Source organism: Hyperolius riggenbachi, chromosome 3 (assembly GCF_040937935.1).
Source record: "Hyperolius riggenbachi isolate aHypRig1 chromosome 3, aHypRig1.pri, whole genome shotgun sequence".
Taxonomy (NCBI): domain Eukaryota; kingdom Metazoa; phylum Chordata; class Amphibia; order Anura; family Hyperoliidae; genus Hyperolius; species Hyperolius riggenbachi.
The window spans coordinates 80,968,429-80,990,057 of NC_090648.1; the positions used below are offsets into that span (position 1 = coordinate 80,968,429).

The window sequence follows — 21,629 nt, forward strand, 5'->3', positions numbered from 1 at the left end:
TGTTATGGCTGCAAGCAACCTGGTGTGAATACGGTTTACGGCAGGCTGCTTTCTGCACTCCTCTTGCAACCTTCTTCAAGCTTTTAGAACAGCATTGTGAATATCTGGACTCAGAGAGAGCAAATTCATGACATTTTTATAGAGATTATCTCTCAAAGAAGTTCTCGCTACAGAAGACGTTCAGTGGAATAGGGCACTTCAACGAGGCCCGGTCTCCTTGCGGCCGCAAGAAAAACTTGCTATACGTATGTCAGCAGTAGGGCCAGTGGCGCAATGGATAACGCGCCTGACTACGGATCAGAAGATTGTAGGTTCGACTCCTACCTGGCTCGATTAACATGCCGTGATCGTATAGTGGTTAGTACTCTGCGTTGTGGCCGCAGCAACCCCGGTTCGAATCCGGGTCACGGCAGGCTCTTTACTTTCTTCCTCTGCAACTATTTCTTCAGGTTGCAACCAATCTAGTGACTTTCTAAAGCATCCAGGAACCTTAGGCTCTGCTTGCTTCACTTCTTCATTACAACATTTTGCCTTTCTCTGCTTTGTAGCATCTTCAAACATCTTCACAAACACCATCCTCACATGGCATCTTGGCCTCACCAGTTGCCAGTCCCTTGCTAAGCCTAGGCCAACTTTCACCACTTGCCTTCCCCAAGAAACCCGCACAAGAAAAAGACCTATGTTACACAGAGCACTTGAGCATCAATTCACCTTGGCGCCCATACTTTGGATGGCTGCTAGCAATGCTTAAAGGACAACTCTGCTTTGACATTGTTCTGCCCAGACAACTTTAACAGCAGACCCTGATCAATCATGCAGAGATAATGCTTTGAGGATTTTGCTCCTAGAAGGAGATAGAAGAACTTAGCCTGCCGTGCCCCACTCACAACAGACAGCTGCTCAGACAGAGGACCCTTTCCATACTGCTTGGCTTCACTCCTTGTCTTCACCCAGCAACTTTCCCGTTAACACTAACTACACTCGGTGCGGCTGCAACAACAACAGCTTAAGAAATGTGTGAATAACTCCGGGACTAGCATACAAAATGTGCCCTGATCCTATAGTGGCTAGTACTCTTTGTTATGGCTGCAAGCAACCTGGTGTGAATACGGTTTACGGCAGGCTGCTTTCTGCACTCCTCTTGCAACCTTCTTCAAGCTTTTAGAACAGCATTGTGAATATCTGGACTCAGAGAGAGCAAATTCATGACATTTTTATAGAGATTATCTCTCAAAGAAGTTCTCGCTACAGAAGACGTTCAGTGGAATAGGGCACTTCAACGAGGCCCGGTCTCCTTGCGGCCGCAAGAAAAACTTGCTATACGTATGTCAGCAGTAGGGCCAGTGGCGCAATGGATAACGCGTCTGACTACGGATCAGAAGATTGTAGGTTCGACTCCTACCTGGCTCGATTAACATGCCGTGATCGTATAGTGGTTAGTACTCTGTGTTGTGGCCGCAGCAACCCCGGTTCGAATCTGGGTCACGGCAGGCTTCTTTCTTCCTCTGCAACTATTTCTTCAGGTTGCAACCAATCTAGTGACTTTCTAAAGCATCCAGGAACCTTCGGCTCTGCTTGCTTCACTTCTTCATTACAACATTTTGCCTTTCTCTGCTTTGTAGCATCTTCAAACATCTTCACAAACACCATCCTCACATGGCATCTTGGCCTCACCAGTTGCCAGTCCCTTGCTAAGCCTAGGCCAACTTTCACCACTTGCCTTCCCCAAGAAACCCGCACAAGAAAAAGACCTATGTTACACAGAGCACTTGAGCATCAATTCACCTTGGCGCCCATACTTTGGATGGCTGCTAGCAATGCTTAAAGGACAACTCTGCTTTGACATTGTTCTGCACAGACAACTTTAACAGCAGACCCTGATCAATCATGCAGAGATAATGCTTTGAGGATTTTGCTCCTAGAAGGAGATAGAAGAACTTAGCCTGCCGTGCCCCACTCACAACAGACAGCTGCTCAGACAGAGGACCCTTTCCATACTGCTTGGCTTCACTCCTTGTCTTCACCCAGCAACTTTCCCGTTAACACTAACTACACTCGGTGCGGCTGCAACAACAACAGCTTAAGAAATGTGTGAATAACTCCGGGACTAGCATACAAAATGTGCCCTGATCCTATAGTGGCTAGTACTCTTTGTTATGGCTGCAAGCAACCTGGTGTGAATACGGTTTACGGCAGGCTGCTTTCTGCACTCCTCTTGCAACCTTCTTCAAGCTTTTAGAACAGCATTGTGAATATCTGGACTCAGAGAGAGCAAATTCATGACATTTTTATAGAGATTATCTCTCAAAGAAGTTCTCGCTACAGAAGACGTTCAGTGGAATAGGGCACTTCAACGAGGCCCGGTCTCCTTGCGGCCGCAAGAAAAACTTGCTATACGTATGTCAGCAGTAGGGCCAGTGGCGCAATGGATAACGCGTCTGACTACGGATCAGAAGATTGTAGGTTCGACTCCTACCTGGCTCGATTGCCGTGATCGTATAGTGGTTAGTACTCTGCGTTGTGGCCGCAGCAACCCGGGTTCGAATCTGGGTCACGGCAGGCTCTTTACTTTCTTCCTCTGCAACTATTTCTTCAGGTTGCAACCAATCTAGTGACTTTCTAAAGCATCCAGGAACCTTAGGCTCTGCTTGCTTCACTTCTTCATTACAACATTTTGCCTTTCTCTGCTTTGTAGCATCTTCAAACATCTTCACAAACACCATCCTCACATGGCATCTTGGCCTCACCAGTTGCCAGTCCCTTGCTAAGCCTAGGCCAACTTTCACCACTTGCCTTCCCCAAGAAACCCGCACAAGAAAAAGACCTATGTTACACAGAGCACTTGAGCATCAATTCACCTTGGCGCCCATACTTTGGATGGCTGCTAGCAATGCTTAAAGGACAACTCTGCTTTGACATTGTTCTGCACAGACAACTTTAACAGCAGACCCTGATCAATCATGCAGAGATAATGCTTTGAGGATTTTGCTCCTAGAAGGAGATAGAAGAACTTAGCCTGCCGTGCCCCACTCACAACAGACAGCTGCTCAGACAGAGGACCCTTTCCATACTGCTTGGCTTCACTCCTTGTCTTCACCCAGCAACTTTCCCGTTAACACTAACTACACTCGGTGCGGCTGCAACAACAACAGCTTAAGAAATGTGTGAATAACTCCGGGACTAGCATACAAAATGTGCCCTGATCCTATAGTGGCTAGTACTCTTTGTTATGGCTGCAAGCAACCTGGTGTGAATACGGTTTACGGCAGGCTGCTTTCTGCACTCCTCTTGCAACCTTCTTCAAGCTTTTAGAACAGCATTGTGAATATCTGGACTCAGAGAGAGCAAATTCATGACATTTTTATAGAGATTATCTCTCAAAGAAGTTCTCGCTACAGAAGACGTTCAGTGGAATAGGGCACTTCAACGAGGCCCGGTCTCCTTGCGGCCGCAAGAAAAACTTGCTATACGTATGTCAGCAGTAGGGCCAGTGGCGCAATGGATAACGCGTCTGATTACGGATCAGAAGATTGTAGGTTCGACTCCTACCTGGCTCGATTAACATGCTGTGATCGTATAGTGGTTAGTACTCTGCGTTGTGGCCGCAGCAACCCCGGTTCGAATCCGGGTCACGGCAGGCTCTTTACTTTCTTCCTCTGCAACTATTTCTTCAGGTTGCAACCAATCTAGTGACTTTCTAAAGCATCCAGGAACCTTCGGCTCTGCTTGCTTCACTTCTTCATTACAACATTTTGCCTTTCTCTGCTTTGTAGCATCTTCAAACATCTTCACAAACACCATCCTCACATGGCATCTTGGCCTCACCAGTTGCCAGTCCCTTGCTAAGCCTAGGCCAACTTTCACCACTTGCCTTCCCCAAGAAACCCGCACAAGAAAAAGACCTATGTTACACAGAGCACTTGAGCATCAATTCACCTTGGCGCCCATACTTTGGATGGCTGCTAGCAATGCTTAAAGGACAACTCTGCTTTGACATTGTTCTGCACAGACAACTTTAACAGCAGACCCTGATCAATCATGCAGAGATAATGCTTTGAGGATTTTGCTCCTAGAAGGAGATAGAAGAACTTAGCCTGCCGTGCCCCACTCACAACAGACAGCTGCTCAGACAGAGGACCCTTTCCATACTGCTTGGCTTCACTCCTTGTCTTCACCCAGCAACTTTCCCGTTAACACTAACTACACTCGGTGCGGCTGCAACAACAACAGCTTAAGAAATGTGTGAATAACTCCGGGACTAGCATACAAAATGTGCCCTGATCCTATAGTGGCTAGTACTCTTTGTTATGGCTGCAAGCAACCTGGTGTGAATACGGTTTACGGCAGGCTGCTTTCTGCACTCCTCTTGCAACCTTCTTCAAGCTTTTAGAACAGCATTGTGAATATCTGGACTCAGAGAGAGCAAATTCATGACATTTTTATAGAGATTATCTCTCAAAGAAGTTCTCGCTACAGAAGACGTTCAGTGGAATAGGGCACTTCAACGAGGCCCGGTCTCCTTGCGGCCGCAAGAAAAACTTGCTATACGTATGTCAGCAGTAGGGCCAGTGGCGCAATGGATAACGCGTCTGACTACGGATCAGAAGATTGTAGGTTCGACTCCTACCTGGTTCGATTAACATGCCGTGATCGTATAGTGGTTAGTACTCTGTGTTGTGGCCGCAGCAACCCCGGTTTGAATCCGGGTCACGGCAGGCTCTTTACTTTCTTCCTCTGCAACTATTTCTTCAGGTTGCAACCAATCTAGTGACTTTCTAAAGCATCCAGGAACCTTTGGCTCTGCTTGCTTCACTTCTTCATTACAACATTTTGCCTTTCTCTGCTTTGTAGCATCTTCAAACATCTTCACAAACACCATCCTCACATGGCATCTTGGCCTCACCAGTTGCCAGTCCCTTGCTAAGCCTAGGCCAACTTTCACCACTTGCCTTCCCCAAGAAACCCGCACAAGAAAAAGACCTATGTTACACAGAGCACTTGAGCATCAATTCACCTTGGCACCCATACTTTAAATGGCTGCTAGCAATGCTTAAAGGACAACTCTGCTTTGACATTGTTCTGCACAGACAACTTTAACAGCAGACCCTGATCAATCATGCAGAGATAATGCTTTGAGGATTTTGCTCCTAGAAGGAGATAGAAGAACTTAGCCTGCCGTGCCCCACTCACAACAGACAGCTGCTCAGACAGAGGACCCTTTCCATACTGCTTGGCTTCACTCCTTGTCTTCACCCAGCAACTTTCCCGTTAACACTAACTACACTCGGTGCGGCTGCAACAACAACAGCTTAAGAAATGTGTGAATAACTCCGGGACTAGCATACAAAATGTGCCCTGATCCTATAGTGGCTAGTACTCTTTGTTATGGCTGCAAGCAACCTGGTGTGAATACGGTTTACGGCAGGCTGCTTTCTGCACTCCTCTTGCAACCTTCTTCAAGCTTTTAGAACAGCATTGTGAATATCTGGACTCAGAGAGAGCAAATTCATGACATTTTTATAGAGATTATCTCTCAAAGAAGTTCTCGCTACAGAAGACGTTCAGTGGAATAGGGCACTTCAACGAGGCCCGGTCTCCTTGCGGCCGCAAGAAAAACTTGCTATACATATGTCAGCAGTAGGGCCAGTGGCGCAATGGATAACGCGTCTGACTACGGATCAGAAGATTGTAGGTTCGACTCCTACCTGGCTCGATTAACATGCCGTGATCGTATAGTGGTTAGTACTCTGTGTTGTGGCCGCAGCAACCCCGGTTCGAATCTGGGTCACGGCAGGCTTCTTTCTTCCTCTGCAACTATTTCTTCAGGTTGCAACCAATCTAGTGACTTTCTAAAGCATCCAGGAACCTTCGGCTCTGCTTGCTTCACTTCTTCATTACAACATTTTGCCTTTCTCTGCTTTGTAGCATCTTCAAACATCTTCACAAACACCATCCTCACATGGCATCTTGGCCTCACCAGTTGCCAGTCCCTTGCTAAGCCTAGGCCAACTTTCACCACTTGCCTTCCCCAAGAAACCCGCACAAGAAAAAGACCTATGTTACACAGAGCACTTGAGCATCAATTCACCTTGGCGCCCATACTTTGGATGGCTGCTAGCAATGCTTAAAGGACAACTCTGCTTTGACATTGTTCTGCACAGACAACTTTAACAGCAGACCCTGATCAATCATGCAGAGATAATGCTTTGAGGATTTTGCTCCTAGAAGGAGATAGAAGAACTTAGCCTGCCGTGCCCCACTCACAACAGACAGCTGCTCAGACAGAGGACCCTTTCCATACTGCTTGGCTTCACTCCTTGTCTTCACCCAGCAACTTTCCCGTTAACACTAACTACACTCGGTGCGGCTGCAACAACAACAGCTTAAGAAATGTGTGAATAACTCCGGGACTAGCATACAAAATGTGCCCTGATCCTATAGTGGCTAGTACTCTTTGTTATGGCTGCAAGCAACCTGGTGTGAATACGGTTTACGGCAGGCTGCTTTCTGCACTCCTCTTGCAACCTTCTTCAAGCTTTTAGAACAGCATTGTGAATATCTGGACTCAGAGAGAGCAAATTCATGACATTTTTATAGAGATTATCTCTCAAAGAAGTTCTCGCTACAGAAGACGTTCAGTGGAATAGGGCACTTCAACGAGGCCCGGTCTCCTTGCGGCCGCAAGAAAAACTTGCTATACGTATGTCAGCAGTAGGGCCAGTGGCGCAATGGATAACGCGTCTGACTACGGATCAGAAGATTGTAGGTTCGACTCCTACCTGGCTCGATTGCCGTGATCGTATAGTGGTTAGTACTCTGCGTTGTGGCCGCAGCAACCCGGGTTCGAATCTGGGTCACGGCAGGCTCTTTACTTTCTTCCTCTGCAACTATTTCTTCAGGTTGCAACCAATCTAGTGACTTTCTAAAGCATCCAGGAACCTTAGGCTCTGCTTGCTTCACTTCTTCATTACAACATTTTGCCTTTCTCTGCTTTGTAGCATCTTCAAACATCTTCACAAACACCATCCTCACATGGCATCTTGGCCTCACCAGTTGCCAGTCCCTTGCTAAGCCTAGGCCAACTTTCACCACTTGCCTTCCCCAAGAAACCCGCACAAGAAAAAGACCTATGTTACACAGAGCACTTGAGCATCAATTCACCTTGGCGCCCATACTTTGGATGGCTGCTAGCAATGCTTAAAGGACAACTCTGCTTTGACATTGTTCTGCCCAGACAACTTTAACAGCAGACCCTGATCAATCATGCAGAGATAATGCTTTGAGGATTTTGCTCCTAGAAGGAGATAGAAGAACTTAGCCTGCCGTGCCCCACTCACAACAGACAGCTGCTCAGACAGAGGACCCTTTCCATACTGCTTGGCTTCACTCCTTGTCTTCACCCAGCAACTTTCCCGTTAACACTAACTACACTCGGTGCGGCTGCAACAACAACAGCTTAAGAAATGTGTGAATAACTCCGGGACTAGCATACAAAATGTGCCCTGATCCTATAGTGGCTAGTACTCTTTGTTATGGCTGCAAGCAACCTGGTGTGAATACGGTTTACGGCAGGCTGCTTTCTGCACTCCTCTTGCAACCTTCTTCAAGCTTTTAGAACAGCATTGTGAATATCTGGACTCAGAGAGAGCAAATTCATGACATTTTTATAGAGATTATCTCTCAAAGAAGTTCTCGCTACAGAAGACGTTCAGTGGAATAGGGCACTTCAACGAGGCCCGGTCTCCTTGCGGCCGCAAGAAAAACTTGCTATACGTATGTCAGCAGTAGGGCCAGTGGCGCAATGGATAACGCGCCTGACTACGGATCAGAAGATTGTAGGTTCGACTCCTACCTGGCTCGATTAACATGCCGTGATCGTATAGTGGTTAGTACTCTGCGTTGTGGCCGCAGCAACCCCGGTTCGAATCCGGGTCACGGCAGGCTCTTTACTTTCTTCCTCTGCAACTATTTCTTCAGGTTGCAACCAATCTAGTGACTTTCTAAAGCATCCAGGAACCTTAGGCTCTGCTTGCTTCACTTCTTCATTACAACATTTTGCCTTTCTCTGCTTTGTAGCATCTTCAAACATCTTCACAAACACCATCCTCACATGGCATCTTGGCCTCACCAGTTGCCAGTCCCTTGCTAAGCCTAGGCCAACTTTCACCACTTGCCTTCCCCAAGAAACCCGCACAAGAAAAAGACCTATGTTACACAGAGCACTTGAGCATCAATTCACCTTGGCGCCCATACTTTGGATGGCTGCTAGCAATGCTTAAAGGACAACTCTGCTTTGACATTGTTCTGCCCAGACAACTTTAACAGCAGACCCTGATCAATCATGCAGAGATAATGCTTTGAGGATTTTGCTCCTAGAAGGAGATAGAAGAACTTAGCCTGCCGTGCCCCACTCACAACAGACAGCTGCTCAGACAGAGGACCCTTTCCATACTGCTTGGCTTCACTCCTTGTCTTCACCCAGCAACTTTCCCGTTAACACTAACTACACTCGGTGCGGCTGCAACAACAACAGCTTAAGAAATGTGTGAATAACTCCGGGACTAGCATACAAAATGTGCCCTGATCCTATAGTGGCTAGTACTCTTTGTTATGGCTGCAAGCAACCTGGTGTGAATACGGTTTACGGCAGGCTGCTTTCTGCACTCCTCTTGCAACCTTCTTCAAGCTTTTAGAACAGCATTGTGAATATCTGGACTCAGAGAGAGCAAATTCATGACATTTTTATAGAGATTATCTCTCAAAGAAGTTCTCGCTACAGAAGACGTTCAGTGGAATAGGGCACTTCAACGAGGCCCGGTCTCCTTGCGGCCGCAAGAAAAACTTGCTATACGTATGTCAGCAGTAGGGCCAGTGGCGCAATGGATAACGCGTCTGACTACGGATCAGAAGATTGTAGGTTCGACTCCTACCTGGCTCGATTAACATGCCGTGATCGTATAGTGGTTAGTACTCTGTGTTGTGGCCGCAGCAACCCCGGTTCGAATCTGGGTCACGGCAGGCTTCTTTCTTCCTCTGCAACTATTTCTTCAGGTTGCAACCAATCTAGTGACTTTCTAAAGCATCCAGGAACCTTCGGCTCTGCTTGCTTCACTTCTTCATTACAACATTTTGCCTTTCTCTGCTTTGTAGCATCTTCAAACATCTTCACAAACACCATCCTCACATGGCATCTTGGCCTCACCAGTTGCCAGTCCCTTGCTAAGCCTAGGCCAACTTTCACCACTTGCCTTCCCCAAGAAACCCGCACAAGAAAAAGACCTATGTTACACAGAGCACTTGAGCATCAATTCACCTTGGCGCCCATACTTTGGATGGCTGCTAGCAATGCTTAAAGGACAACTCTGCTTTGACATTGTTCTGCACAGACAACTTTAACAGCAGACCCTGATCAATCATGCAGAGATAATGCTTTGAGGATTTTGCTCCTAGAAGGAGATAGAAGAACTTAGCCTGCCGTGCCCCACTCACAACAGACAGCTGCTCAGACAGAGGACCCTTTCCATACTGCTTGGCTTCACTCCTTGTCTTCACCCAGCAACTTTCCCGTTAACACTAACTACACTCGGTGCGGCTGCAACAACAACAGCTTAAGAAATGTGTGAATAACTCCGGGACTAGCATACAAAATGTGCCCTGATCCTATAGTGGCTAGTACTCTTTGTTATGGCTGCAAGCAACCTGGTGTGAATACGGTTTACGGCAGGCTGCTTTCTGCACTCCTCTTGCAACCTTCTTCAAGCTTTTAGAACAGCATTGTGAATATCTGGACTCAGAGAGAGCAAATTCATGACATTTTTATAGAGATTATCTCTCAAAGAAGTTCTCGCTACAGAAGACGTTCAGTGGAATAGGGCACTTCAACGAGGCCCGGTCTCCTTGCGGCCGCAAGAAAAACTTGCTATACGTATGTCAGCAGTAGGGCCAGTGGCGCAATGGATAACGCGTCTGACTACGGATCAGAAGATTGTAGGTTCGACTCCTACCTGGCTCGATTGCCGTGATCGTATAGTGGTTAGTACTCTGCGTTGTGGCCGCAGCAACCCGGGTTCGAATCTGGGTCACGGCAGGCTCTTTACTTTCTTCCTCTGCAACTATTTCTTCAGGTTGCAACCAATCTAGTGACTTTCTAAAGCATCCAGGAACCTTAGGCTCTGCTTGCTTCACTTCTTCATTACAACATTTTGCCTTTCTCTGCTTTGTAGCATCTTCAAACATCTTCACAAACACCATCCTCACATGGCATCTTGGCCTCACCAGTTGCCAGTCCCTTGCTAAGCCTAGGCCAACTTTCACCACTTGCCTTCCCCAAGAAACCCGCACAAGAAAAAGACCTATGTTACACAGAGCACTTGAGCATCAATTCACCTTGGCGCCCATACTTTGGATGGCTGCTAGCAATGCTTAAAGGACAACTCTGCTTTGACATTGTTCTGCCCAGACAACTTTAACAGCAGACCCTGATCAATCATGCAGAGATAATGCTTTGAGGATTTTGCTCCTAGAAGGAGATAGAAGAACTTAGCCTGCCGTGCCCCACTCACAACAGACAGCTGCTCAGACAGAGGACCCTTTCCATACTGCTTGGCTTCACTCCTTGTCTTCACCCAGCAACTTTCCCGTTAACACTAACTACACTCGGTGCGGCTGCAACAACAACAGCTTAAGAAATGTGTGAATAACTCCGGGACTAGCATACAAAATGTGCCCTGATCCTATAGTGGCTAGTACTCTTTGTTATGGCTGCAAGCAACCTGGTGTGAATACGGTTTACGGCAGGCTGCTTTCTGCACTCCTCTTGCAACCTTCTTCAAGCTTTTAGAACAGCATTGTGAATATCTGGACTCAGAGAGAGCAAATTCATGACATTTTTATAGAGATTATCTCTCAAAGAAGTTCTCGCTACAGAAGACGTTCAGTGGAATAGGGCACTTCAACGAGGCCCGGTCTCCTTGCGGCCGCAAGAAAAACTTGCTATACGTATGTCAGCAGTAGGGCCAGTGGCGCAATGGATAACGCGCCTGACTACGGATCAGAAGATTGTAGGTTCGACTCCTACCTGGCTCGATTAACATGCCGTGATCGTATAGTGGTTAGTACTCTGCGTTGTGGCCGCAGCAACCCCGGTTCGAATCCGGGTCACGGCAGGCTCTTTACTTTCTTCCTCTGCAACTATTTCTTCAGGTTGCAACCAATCTAGTGACTTTCTAAAGCATCCAGGAACCTTAGGCTCTGCTTGCTTCACTTCTTCATTACAACATTTTGCCTTTCTCTGCTTTGTAGCATCTTCAAACATCTTCACAAACACCATCCTCACATGGCATCTTGGCCTCACCAGTTGCCAGTCCCTTGCTAAGCCTAGGCCAACTTTCACCACTTGCCTTCCCCAAGAAACCCGCACAAGAAAAAGACCTATGTTACACAGAGCACTTGAGCATCAATTCACCTTGGCGCCCATACTTTGGATGGCTGCTAGCAATGCTTAAAGGACAACTCTGCTTTGACATTGTTCTGCCCAGACAACTTTAACAGCAGACCCTGATCAATCATGCAGAGATAATGCTTTGAGGATTTTGCTCCTAGAAGGAGATAGAAGAACTTAGCCTGCCGTGCCCCACTCACAACAGACAGCTGCTCAGACAGAGGACCCTTTCCATACTGCTTGGCTTCACTCCTTGTCTTCACCCAGCAACTTTCCCGTTAACACTAACTACACTCGGTGCGGCTGCAACAACAACAGCTTAAGAAATGTGTGAATAACTCCGGGACTAGCATACAAAATGTGCCCTGATCCTATAGTGGCTAGTACTCTTTGTTATGGCTGCAAGCAACCTGGTGTGAATACGGTTTACGGCAGGCTGCTTTCTGCACTCCTCTTGCAACCTTCTTCAAGCTTTTAGAACAGCATTGTGAATATCTGGACTCAGAGAGAGCAAATTCATGACATTTTTATAGAGATTATCTCTCAAAGAAGTTCTCGCTACAGAAGACGTTCAGTGGAATAGGGCACTTCAACGAGGCCCGGTCTCCTTGCGGCCGCAAGAAAAACTTGCTATACGTATGTCAGCAGTAGGGCCAGTGGCGCAATGGATAACGCGTCTGACTACGGATCAGAAGATTGTAGGTTCGACTCCTACCTGGCTCGATTAACATGCCGTGATCGTATAGTGGTTAGTACTCTGTGTTGTGGCCGCAGCAACCCCGGTTCGAATCTGGGTCACGGCAGGCTTCTTTCTTCCTCTGCAACTATTTCTTCAGGTTGCAACCAATCTAGTGACTTTCTAAAGCATCCAGGAACCTTCGGCTCTGCTTGCTTCACTTCTTCATTACAACATTTTGCCTTTCTCTGCTTTGTAGCATCTTCAAACATCTTCACAAACACCATCCTCACATGGCATCTTGGCCTCACCAGTTGCCAGTCCCTTGCTAAGCCTAGGCCAACTTTCACCACTTGCCTTCCCCAAGAAACCCGCACAAGAAAAAGACCTATGTTACACAGAGCACTTGAGCATCAATTCACCTTGGCGCCCATACTTTGGATGGCTGCTAGCAATGCTTAAAGGACAACTCTGCTTTGACATTGTTCTGCACAGACAACTTTAACAGCAGACCCTGATCAATCATGCAGAGATAATGCTTTGAGGATTTTGCTCCTAGAAGGAGATAGAAGAACTTAGCCTGCCGTGCCCCACTCACAACAGACAGCTGCTCAGACAGAGGACCCTTTCCATACTGCTTGGCTTCACTCCTTGTCTTCACCCAGCAACTTTCCCGTTAACACTAACTACACTCGGTGCGGCTGCAACAACAACAGCTTAAGAAATGTGTGAATAACTCCGGGACTAGCATACAAAATGTGCCCTGATCCTATAGTGGCTAGTACTCTTTGTTATGGCTGCAAGCAACCTGGTGTGAATACGGTTTACGGCAGGCTGCTTTCTGCACTCCTCTTGCAACCTTCTTCAAGCTTTTAGAACAGCATTGTGAATATCTGGACTCAGAGAGAGCAAATTCATGACATTTTTATAGAGATTATCTCTCAAAGAAGTTCTCGCTACAGAAGACGTTCAGTGGAATAGGGCACTTCAACGAGGCCCGGTCTCCTTGCGGCCGCAAGAAAAACTTGCTATACGTATGTCAGCAGTAGGGCCAGTGGCGCAATGGATAACGCGTCTGACTACGGATCAGAAGATTGTAGGTTCGACTCCTACCTGGCTCGATTGCCGTGATCGTATAGTGGTTAGTACTCTGCGTTGTGGCCGCAGCAACCCGGGTTCGAATCTGGGTCACGGCAGGCTCTTTACTTTCTTCCTCTGCAACTATTTCTTCAGGTTGCAACCAATCTAGTGACTTTCTAAAGCATCCAGGAACCTTAGGCTCTGCTTGCTTCACTTCTTCATTACAACATTTTGCCTTTCTCTGCTTTGTAGCATCTTCAAACATCTTCACAAACACCATCCTCACATGGCATCTTGGCCTCACCAGTTGCCAGTCCCTTGCTAAGCCTAGGCCAACTTTCACCACTTGCCTTCCCCAAGAAACCCGCACAAGAAAAAGACCTATGTTACACAGAGCACTTGAGCATCAATTCACCTTGGCGCCCATACTTTGGATGGCTGCTAGCAATGCTTAAAGGACAACTCTGCTTTGACATTGTTCTGCCCAGACAACTTTAACAGCAGACCCTGATCAATCATGCAGAGATAATGCTTTGAGGATTTTGCTCCTAGAAGGAGATAGAAGAACTTAGCCTGCCGTGCCCCACTCACAACAGACAGCTGCTCAGACAGAGGACCCTTTCCATACTGCTTGGCTTCACTCCTTGTCTTCACCCAGCAACTTTCCCGTTAACACTAACTACACTCGGTGCGGCTGCAACAACAACAGCTTAAGAAATGTGTGAATAACTCCGGGACTAGCATACAAAATGTGCCCTGATCCTATAGTGGCTAGTACTCTTTGTTATGGCTGCAAGCAACCTGGTGTGAATACGGTTTACGGCAGGCTGCTTTCTGCACTCCTCTTGCAACCTTCTTCAAGCTTTTAGAACAGCATTGTGAATATCTGGACTCAGAGAGAGCAAATTCATGACATTTTTATAGAGATTATCTCTCAAAGAAGTTCTCGCTACAGAAGACGTTCAGTGGAATAGGGCACTTCAACGAGGCCCGGTCTCCTTGCGGCCGCAAGAAAAACTTGCTATACGTATGTCAGCAGTAGGGCCAGTGGCGCAATGGATAACGCGCCTGACTACGGATCAGAAGATTGTAGGTTCGACTCCTACCTGGCTCGATTAACATGCCGTGATCGTATAGTGGTTAGTACTCTGCGTTGTGGCCGCAGCAACCCCGGTTCGAATCCGGGTCACGGCAGGCTCTTTACTTTCTTCCTCTGCAACTATTTCTTCAGGTTGCAACCAATCTAGTGACTTTCTAAAGCATCCAGGAACCTTAGGCTCTGCTTGCTTCACTTCTTCATTACAACATTTTGCCTTTCTCTGCTTTGTAGCATCTTCAAACATCTTCACAAACACCATCCTCACATGGCATCTTGGCCTCACCAGTTGCCAGTCCCTTGCTAAGCCTAGGCCAACTTTCACCACTTGCCTTCCCCAAGAAACCCGCACAAGAAAAAGACCTATGTTACACAGAGCACTTGAGCATCAATTCACCTTGGCGCCCATACTTTGGATGGCTGCTAGCAATGCTTAAAGGACAACTCTGCTTTGACATTGTTCTGCCCAGACAACTTTAACAGCAGACCCTGATCAATCATGCAGAGATAATGCTTTGAGGATTTTGCTCCTAGAAGGAGATAGAAGAACTTAGCCTGCCGTGCCCCACTCACAACAGACAGCTGCTCAGACAGAGGACCCTTTCCATACTGCTTGGCTTCACTCCTTGTCTTCACCCAGCAACTTTCCCGTTAACACTAACTACACTCGGTGCGGCTGCAACAACAACAGCTTAAGAAATGTGTGAATAACTCCGGGACTAGCATACAAAATGTGCCCTGATCCTATAGTGGCTAGTACTCTTTGTTATGGCTGCAAGCAACCTGGTGTGAATACGGTTTACGGCAGGCTGCTTTCTGCACTCCTCTTGCAACCTTCTTCAAGCTTTTAGAACAGCATTGTGAATATCTGGACTCAGAGAGAGCAAATTCATGACATTTTTATAGAGATTATCTCTCAAAGAAGTTCTCGCTACAGAAGACGTTCAGTGGAATAGGGCACTTCAACGAGGCCCGGTCTCCTTGCGGCCGCAAGAAAAACTTGCTATACGTATGTCAGCAGTAGGGCCAGTGGCGCAATGGATAACGCGTCTGACTACGGATCAGAAGATTGTAGGTTCGACTCCTACCTGGCTCGATTGCCGTGATCGTATAGTGGTTAGTAGTCTGCGTTGTGGCCGCAGCAACCCGGGTTCGAATCCTGGTCACGGCAGGCTCTTTACTTTCTTCCTCTGCAACTATTTCTTCAGGTTGCAACCAATCTAGTGACTTTCTAAAGCATCCAGGAACCTTCGGCTCTGCTTGCTTTACTTCTTCATTACAACATTTTGCCTTTCTCTGCTTTGTAGCATCTTCAAACATCTTCACAAACACCATCCTCACATGGCATCTTGGCCTCACCAGTTGCCAGTCCCTTGCTAAGCCTAGGCCAACTTTCACCACTTGCCTTCCCCAAGAAACCCGCACAAGAAAAAGACCTATGTTACACAGAGCACTTGAGCATCAATTCACCTTGGCGCCCATACTTTGGATGGCTGCTAGCAATGCTTAAAGGACAACTCTGCTTTGACATTGTTCTGCACAGACAACTTTAACAGCAGACCCTGATCAATCATGCAGAGATAATGCTTTGAGGATTTTGCTCCTAGAAGGAGATAGAAGAACTTAGCCTGCCGTGCCCCACTCACAACAGACAGCTGCTCAGACAGAGGACCCTTTCCATACTGCTTGGCTTCACTCCTTGTCTTCACCCAGCAACTTTCCCGTTAACACTAACTACACTCGGTGCGGCTGCAACAACAACAGCTTAAGAAATGTGTGAATAACTCCGGGACTAGCATACAAAATGTGCCCTGATCCTATAGTGGCTAGTACTCTTTGTTATGGCTGCAAGCAACCTGGTGTGAATACGGTTTACGGCAGGCTGCTTTCTGCACTCCTCTTGCAACCTTCTTCAAGCTTTTAGAACAGCATTGTGAATATCTGGACTCAGAGAGAGCAAATTCATGACATTTTTATAGAGATTATCTCTCAAAGAAGTTCTCGCTACAGAAGACGTTCAGTGGAATAGGGCACTTCAACGAGGCCCGGTCTCCTTGCGGCCGCAAGAAAAACTTGCTATACGTATGTCAGCAGTAGGGCCAGTGGCGCAATGGATAACGCGTCTGACTACGGATCAGAAGATTGTAGGTTCGACTCCTACCTGGCTCGATTAACATGCCGTGATCGTATAGTGGTTAGTACTCTGCGTTGTGGCCGCAGCAACCCCGGTTTTAATCCGGGTCACGGCAGGCTCTTTACTTTCTTCCTCTGCAACTATTTCTTCAGGTTGCAACCAATCTAGTGACTTTCTAAAGCATCCAGGAACCTTCGGCTCTGCTTGCTTCACTTCTTCATTACAACATTTTGCCTTTCTCTGCTTTGTAGCATCTTCAAACATCTTCACAAACACCATCCTCACATGGCATCTTGGCCTCACCAGTTGCCAGTCCCTTGCTAAGCCTAGGCCAACTTTCACCACTTGCCTTCCCCAAGAAACCCGCACAAGAAAAAGACCTATGTTACACAGAGCACTTGAGCATCAATTCACCTTGGCACCCATACTTTAAATGGCTGCTAGCAATGCTTAAAGGACAACTCTGCTTTGACATTGTTCTGCACAGACAACTTTAACAGCAGACCCTGATCAATCATGCAGAGATAATGCTTTGAGGATTTTGCTCCTAGAAGGAGATAGAAGAACTTAGCCTGCCGTGCCCCACTCACAACAGACAGCTGCTCAGACAGAGGACCCTTTCCATACTGCTTGGCTTCACTCCTTGTCTTCACCCAGCAACTTTCCCGTTAACACTAACTACACTCGGTGCGGCTGCAACAACAACAGCTTAAGAAATGTGTGAATAACTCCGGGACTAGCATACAAAATGTGCCCTGATCCTATAGTGGCTAGTACTCTTTGTTATGGCTGCAAGCAACCTGGTGTGAATACGGTTTACGGCAGGCTGCTTTCTGCACTCCTCTTGCAACCTTCTTCAAGCTTTTAGAACAGCATTGTGAATATCTGGACTCAGAGAGAGCAAATTCATGACATTTTTATAGAGATTATCTCTCAAAGACGTTCTCGCTACAGAAGACGTTCAGTGGAATAGGGCACTTCAACGAGGCCCGGTCTCCTTGCGGCCGCAAGAAAAACTTGCTATACGTATGTCAGCAGTAGGGCCAGTGGCGCAATGGATAACGCGTCTGACTACGGATCAGAAGATTGTAGGTTCGACTCCTACCTGGCTCGATTAACATGCCGTGATCGTATAGTGGTTAGTACTCTGCGTTGTGGCTGCAGCAACCCCGGTTCGAATCCGGGTCACGGCAGGCTCTTTACTTTCTTCCTCTGCAACTATTTCTTCAGGTTGCAACCAATCTAGTGACTTTCTAAAGCATCCAGGAACCTTCGGCTCTGCTTGCTTCACTTCTTCATTACAACATTTTGCCTTTCTCTGCTTTGTAGCATCTTCAAACATCTTCACAAACACCATCCTCACATGGCATCTTGGCCTCACCAGTTGCCAGTCCCTTGCTAAGCCTAGGCCAACTTTCACCACTTGCCTTCCCCAAGAAACCCGCACAAGAAAAAGACCTATGTTACACAGAGCACTTGAGCATCAATTCACCTTGGCGCCCATACTTTGGATGGCTGCTAGCAATGCTTAAAGGACAACTCTGCTTTGACATTGTTCTGCACAGACAACTTTAACAGCAGACCCTGATCAATCATGCAGAGATAATGCTTTGAGGATTTTGCTCCTAGAAGGAGATAGAAGAACTTAGCCTGCCGTGCCCCACTCACAACAGACAGCTGCTCAGACAGAGGACCCTTTCCATACTGCTTGGCTTCACTCCTTGTCTTCACCCAGCAACTTTCCCGTTAACATTAACTACACTCGGTGCGGCTGCAACAACAACAGCTTAAGAAATGTGTGAATAACTCCGGGACTAGCATACAAAATGTGCCCTGATCCTATAGTGGCTAGTACTCTTTGTTATGGCTGCAAGCAACCTGGTGTGAATACGGTTTACGGCAGGCTGCTTTCTGCACTCCTCTTGCAACCTTCTTCAAGCTTTTAGAACAGCATTGTGAATATCTGGACTCAGAGAGAGCAAATTCATGACATTTTTATAGAGATTATCTCTCAAAGAAGTTCTCGCTACAGAAGACGTTCAGTGGAATAGGGCACTTCAACGAGGCCCGGTCTCCTTGCGGCCGCAAGAAAAACTTGCTATACGTATGTCAGCAGTAGGGCCAGTGGCGCAATGGATAACGCGTCTGACTACGGATCAGAAGATTGTAGGTTTGACTCCTACCTGGCTTGATTAACATGCCGTGATCGTATAGTGGTTAGTACTCTGCGTTGTGGCCGCAGCAACCCCGGTTCGAATCCGGGTCACGGCAGGCTGTTTACTTTCTTCCTCTGCAACTATTTCTTCAGGTTGCAACCAATCTAGTGACTTTCTATGTGCTGAACCGCAAAACACTAGCAAAACCGCTCAGTTTAGGTTTTGCTGAGCGTTTCTGCTAGCGTTTCAATACTTTACATTGAAGCGCTAACGCTCCCAAAATGCTGCAGGTCCTGCGTTTGCGTTTCTGGGAAACGCAAACGCTCCTGTGGAAGTTGCCCCATCCATTAACATTAGCCCAGCGTTTTGGCAAACTGCTAGCGTATCGCAGTGCTGCCAAAACGCTGCCAAAAGCGCTCCTGTGGGTTCCAGCCCTCAAGGTATGTCTCTCATACTACATGGAAGGGGGTAATATTGGTCTGTGAGCTTTCATGTGGCCCACACTTTGAACTGACGTGTGTACACACATTAAAGGCTGCAGTAGTGTGTGAATTCGACATTACAAAGGTGCATGCAGTATGTGTCGGCTTTAAATACTAGCATGTGAAGTGTATGTTGAATGTTTGCCACTGGATCACAGTCACACAGACAGGATTATCAGGATAGTGCAGACTGGTTAGTTGTAGTGGTCTAATTATATGTTTTTTTTTGTTTGTTTGTTTAACATAGCCTTGGTACCGGTGGTGGTCCCCCCGCATCACTGGCGTTGCTCGATTATGAGCAGGTGGTAGAGCCGCATTTGATGACCGTGGCCCTGCATGGCATCCAGGGTGGGTACGATGCCGACGCGCCAACTTCGGATGAGGGTAATTCATGATGCTGTTTTCTTGGAAAGTGAACACGTGTTTGAGTATGCTTATGACATTTATAATGCTTTGTTTCTCTATGTCAAAATTGTAGGTGAAGGTGGGTCTGGCCTTCAGGCTCCTGCTGGAGTGGCACCTAGCATCCCACAATCAGAGGGCCCATCACGTTCTGCCCAAAATGCTGGTGAGTTTCCAGTGTATGTACAAACTGCTGTTGAACAAGGCAGTGGAGGAGCTGGCTGTGTTGCCTAGTGTCCTAACCTTTGTGTTCCTCTTCCTTTGGTGTAGCTGTTGTTGGCTCTGCTGCTGCCGCACGGACTGATGCTGGACTGTCTTCTGTGGACTTAGCTCCCTCAGGACTAAGTGCTGGTGAGTTTGCAGTGTATGTACAAACTGCTGTTGAACAAGGCAGTGGAGGAGCTGGCTGTGTTGCCTAGTGTCCTAACCTTTGTGTTCCTCTTCCTTTGGTGTAGCTGTTGTTGGCTCTGCTGCTGCCGCACGGACTGATGCTGGACTGTCTTCTGTGGACTTAGCTCCCTCAGGACTAAGTGCTGGTGAGTTTGCAGTGTATGTACAAACTGCTGTTGAACAAGGCAGTGGAGGAGCTGGCTGTGTTGCCTAGTGTCCTAACCTTTGTGTTCCTCTTCCTTTGGTGTAGCTGTTGTTGGCTCTGCTGCTGCCGCACGGACTGATGCTGGACTGTCTTCTGTGGACTTAGCTCCCTCAGGACTAAGTGCTGGTGAGTTTGCAGTGTATGTACAAACTGCTGTTGAACAAGGCAGTGGAGGAGCTGGCTGTGTTGCCTAGTGTCCTAACCTTTGTGTTCCTCTTCCTTTGGTGTAGCTGTTGTTGGCTCTGCTGCTGCCGCACGGACTGATGCTGGACTGTCTTCTGTGGACTTAGCTCCCTCAGGACTAAGTGCTGGTGAGTTTGCAGTGTATGTACAAACTGCTGTTGAACAAGGCAGTGGAGGAGCTGGCTGTGTTGCCTAGTGTCCTAACCTTTGTGTTCCTCTTCCTTTGGTGTAGCTGTTGTTGGCTCTGCTGCTGCCGCACGGACTGATGCTGGACTGTCTTCTGTGGACTTAGCTCCCTCAGGACTAAGTGCTGGTGAGTTTGCAGTGTATGTACAAACTGCTGTTGAACAAGGCAGTGGAGGAGCTGGCTGTGTTGCCTAGTGTCCTAACCTTTGGGTTCCTCTTCCTTTGGTGTAGCTGTTGTTGGCTCTGCTGCTGCCGCACGGACTGATGCTGGACTGTCTTCTGTGGACTTAGCTCCCTCAGGACTAAGTGCTGGTGAGTTTGCAGTGTATGTACAAACTGCTGTTGAACAAGGCAGTGGAGGAGCTGGCTGTGTTGCCTAGTGTCCTAACCTTTGGGTTCCTCTGCCTTTGGTGTAGCTGTTGTTGGCTCTGCTGCTGCCGCACGGACTGATGCTGGACTGTCTTCTGTGGACTTAGCTCCCTCAGGACTAAGTGCTGGTGAGTTTGCAGTGTATGTACAAACTGCTGTTGAACAAGGCAGTGGAGGAGCTGGCTGTGTTGCCTAGTGTCCTAACCTTTGGGTTCCTCTGCCTTTGGTGTAGCTGTTGTTGGCTCTGCTGCTGCTTCGGGGAGTGATGCTGCAGTGTTTTTGATGACCCTCCAATCTGTGGACTTATCTCCGGCAGGATCAAGTGCTGGTGAGTTTCCTGTGTATGTAGAAACTGCTGTTGAACAAGGCAGCCGAGGAGCTGGCTGTGTTGCCTAGTGTCCTAACCTTTCTATGTGTGCTCCTTTTTGTGTAGCTCATGTGATTTCTGGGTCCAGTCTGGATGAGGGCCTGCAGTCTGACTCATGGCAACATGAGGAGGCTTCCCATGGAGCAGCAAGTGCTGGTGAGTTTTATGTGTTAGTATATGTCCTTGAGGCCAAAGGATATGAAGAGGGATTTGCTGGCTAACATATCTTCCTTGTGAAAACACTGTGACAGTGTAGCATGTGGCCGGTGGAGAGGTGTGTGGGTAATGTTCCGAGTCTATACATCTCAAAGCATGCAGCTAATCTGCCACAAAGGACCTTTCAATGGCTCTTGAATGGCAAGTGACACATGGGTTGGTGAGGTAGTGAGTGCACATGAGCATATACGCCTTTGTTAAGGATTTGCTAGTGCCTGACTCCATTATTTTTCTTGTATGATCTACA

The 21,629-nt window shown here is 47.5% G+C and overlaps 25 non-coding genes across 25 annotated transcripts; all 25 read left to right on the forward strand.

The window, feature by feature from the left end:
• Positions 1-259: 259 nt before the first annotated feature.
• TRNAR-ACG (transfer RNA arginine (anticodon ACG)) lies at positions 260-332 on the forward strand. The gene has a single exon. It is a non-coding gene; the product is annotated as a tRNA-Arg (tRNA).
• Positions 333-340: 8 nt separating this feature from the next.
• Positions 341-412, forward strand: TRNAH-GUG (transfer RNA histidin (anticodon GUG)). Its single transcript has one exon. It is a non-coding gene; the product is annotated as a tRNA-His (tRNA).
• A 925-nt stretch (positions 413-1,337) lies between these two features.
• On the forward strand, positions 1,338-1,410 carry TRNAR-ACG (transfer RNA arginine (anticodon ACG)). The gene has a single exon. It is a non-coding gene; the product is annotated as a tRNA-Arg (tRNA).
• Positions 1,411-2,411: 1,001 nt separating this feature from the next.
• Positions 2,412-2,484, forward strand: TRNAR-ACG (transfer RNA arginine (anticodon ACG)). The gene has a single exon. It is a non-coding gene; the product is annotated as a tRNA-Arg (tRNA).
• A 1,000-nt stretch (positions 2,485-3,484) lies between these two features.
• On the forward strand, positions 3,485-3,557 carry TRNAR-ACG (transfer RNA arginine (anticodon ACG)). Its single transcript has one exon. It is a non-coding gene; the product is annotated as a tRNA-Arg (tRNA).
• Positions 3,558-3,565: 8 nt separating this feature from the next.
• TRNAH-GUG (transfer RNA histidin (anticodon GUG)) lies at positions 3,566-3,637 on the forward strand. Its single transcript has one exon. It is a non-coding gene; the product is annotated as a tRNA-His (tRNA).
• Positions 3,638-4,562: 925 nt separating this feature from the next.
• TRNAR-ACG (transfer RNA arginine (anticodon ACG)) lies at positions 4,563-4,635 on the forward strand. Its single transcript has one exon. It is a non-coding gene; the product is annotated as a tRNA-Arg (tRNA).
• Positions 4,636-5,640: 1,005 nt separating this feature from the next.
• TRNAR-ACG (transfer RNA arginine (anticodon ACG)) lies at positions 5,641-5,713 on the forward strand. The gene has a single exon. It is a non-coding gene; the product is annotated as a tRNA-Arg (tRNA).
• Positions 5,714-6,714: 1,001 nt separating this feature from the next.
• Positions 6,715-6,787, forward strand: TRNAR-ACG (transfer RNA arginine (anticodon ACG)). The gene has a single exon. It is a non-coding gene; the product is annotated as a tRNA-Arg (tRNA).
• A 1,000-nt stretch (positions 6,788-7,787) lies between these two features.
• On the forward strand, positions 7,788-7,860 carry TRNAR-ACG (transfer RNA arginine (anticodon ACG)). The gene has a single exon. It is a non-coding gene; the product is annotated as a tRNA-Arg (tRNA).
• Positions 7,861-7,868: 8 nt separating this feature from the next.
• On the forward strand, positions 7,869-7,940 carry TRNAH-GUG (transfer RNA histidin (anticodon GUG)). The gene has a single exon. It is a non-coding gene; the product is annotated as a tRNA-His (tRNA).
• Positions 7,941-8,865: 925 nt separating this feature from the next.
• TRNAR-ACG (transfer RNA arginine (anticodon ACG)) lies at positions 8,866-8,938 on the forward strand. Its single transcript has one exon. It is a non-coding gene; the product is annotated as a tRNA-Arg (tRNA).
• A 1,001-nt stretch (positions 8,939-9,939) lies between these two features.
• On the forward strand, positions 9,940-10,012 carry TRNAR-ACG (transfer RNA arginine (anticodon ACG)). The gene has a single exon. It is a non-coding gene; the product is annotated as a tRNA-Arg (tRNA).
• Positions 10,013-11,012: 1,000 nt separating this feature from the next.
• TRNAR-ACG (transfer RNA arginine (anticodon ACG)) lies at positions 11,013-11,085 on the forward strand. Its single transcript has one exon. It is a non-coding gene; the product is annotated as a tRNA-Arg (tRNA).
• Positions 11,086-11,093: 8 nt separating this feature from the next.
• TRNAH-GUG (transfer RNA histidin (anticodon GUG)) lies at positions 11,094-11,165 on the forward strand. Its single transcript has one exon. It is a non-coding gene; the product is annotated as a tRNA-His (tRNA).
• Positions 11,166-12,090: 925 nt separating this feature from the next.
• TRNAR-ACG (transfer RNA arginine (anticodon ACG)) lies at positions 12,091-12,163 on the forward strand. The gene has a single exon. It is a non-coding gene; the product is annotated as a tRNA-Arg (tRNA).
• A 1,001-nt stretch (positions 12,164-13,164) lies between these two features.
• On the forward strand, positions 13,165-13,237 carry TRNAR-ACG (transfer RNA arginine (anticodon ACG)). Its single transcript has one exon. It is a non-coding gene; the product is annotated as a tRNA-Arg (tRNA).
• A 1,000-nt stretch (positions 13,238-14,237) lies between these two features.
• Positions 14,238-14,310, forward strand: TRNAR-ACG (transfer RNA arginine (anticodon ACG)). The gene has a single exon. It is a non-coding gene; the product is annotated as a tRNA-Arg (tRNA).
• Positions 14,311-14,318: 8 nt separating this feature from the next.
• TRNAH-GUG (transfer RNA histidin (anticodon GUG)) lies at positions 14,319-14,390 on the forward strand. The gene has a single exon. It is a non-coding gene; the product is annotated as a tRNA-His (tRNA).
• Positions 14,391-15,315: 925 nt separating this feature from the next.
• TRNAR-ACG (transfer RNA arginine (anticodon ACG)) lies at positions 15,316-15,388 on the forward strand. The gene has a single exon. It is a non-coding gene; the product is annotated as a tRNA-Arg (tRNA).
• Positions 15,389-16,388: 1,000 nt separating this feature from the next.
• Positions 16,389-16,461, forward strand: TRNAR-ACG (transfer RNA arginine (anticodon ACG)). Its single transcript has one exon. It is a non-coding gene; the product is annotated as a tRNA-Arg (tRNA).
• A 1,005-nt stretch (positions 16,462-17,466) lies between these two features.
• On the forward strand, positions 17,467-17,539 carry TRNAR-ACG (transfer RNA arginine (anticodon ACG)). The gene has a single exon. It is a non-coding gene; the product is annotated as a tRNA-Arg (tRNA).
• An 8-nt stretch (positions 17,540-17,547) lies between these two features.
• Positions 17,548-17,619, forward strand: TRNAH-GUG (transfer RNA histidin (anticodon GUG)). The gene has a single exon. It is a non-coding gene; the product is annotated as a tRNA-His (tRNA).
• Positions 17,620-18,544: 925 nt separating this feature from the next.
• On the forward strand, positions 18,545-18,617 carry TRNAR-ACG (transfer RNA arginine (anticodon ACG)). The gene has a single exon. It is a non-coding gene; the product is annotated as a tRNA-Arg (tRNA).
• An 8-nt stretch (positions 18,618-18,625) lies between these two features.
• On the forward strand, positions 18,626-18,697 carry TRNAH-GUG (transfer RNA histidin (anticodon GUG)). The gene has a single exon. It is a non-coding gene; the product is annotated as a tRNA-His (tRNA).
• Positions 18,698-21,629: the final 2,932 nt, after the last annotated feature.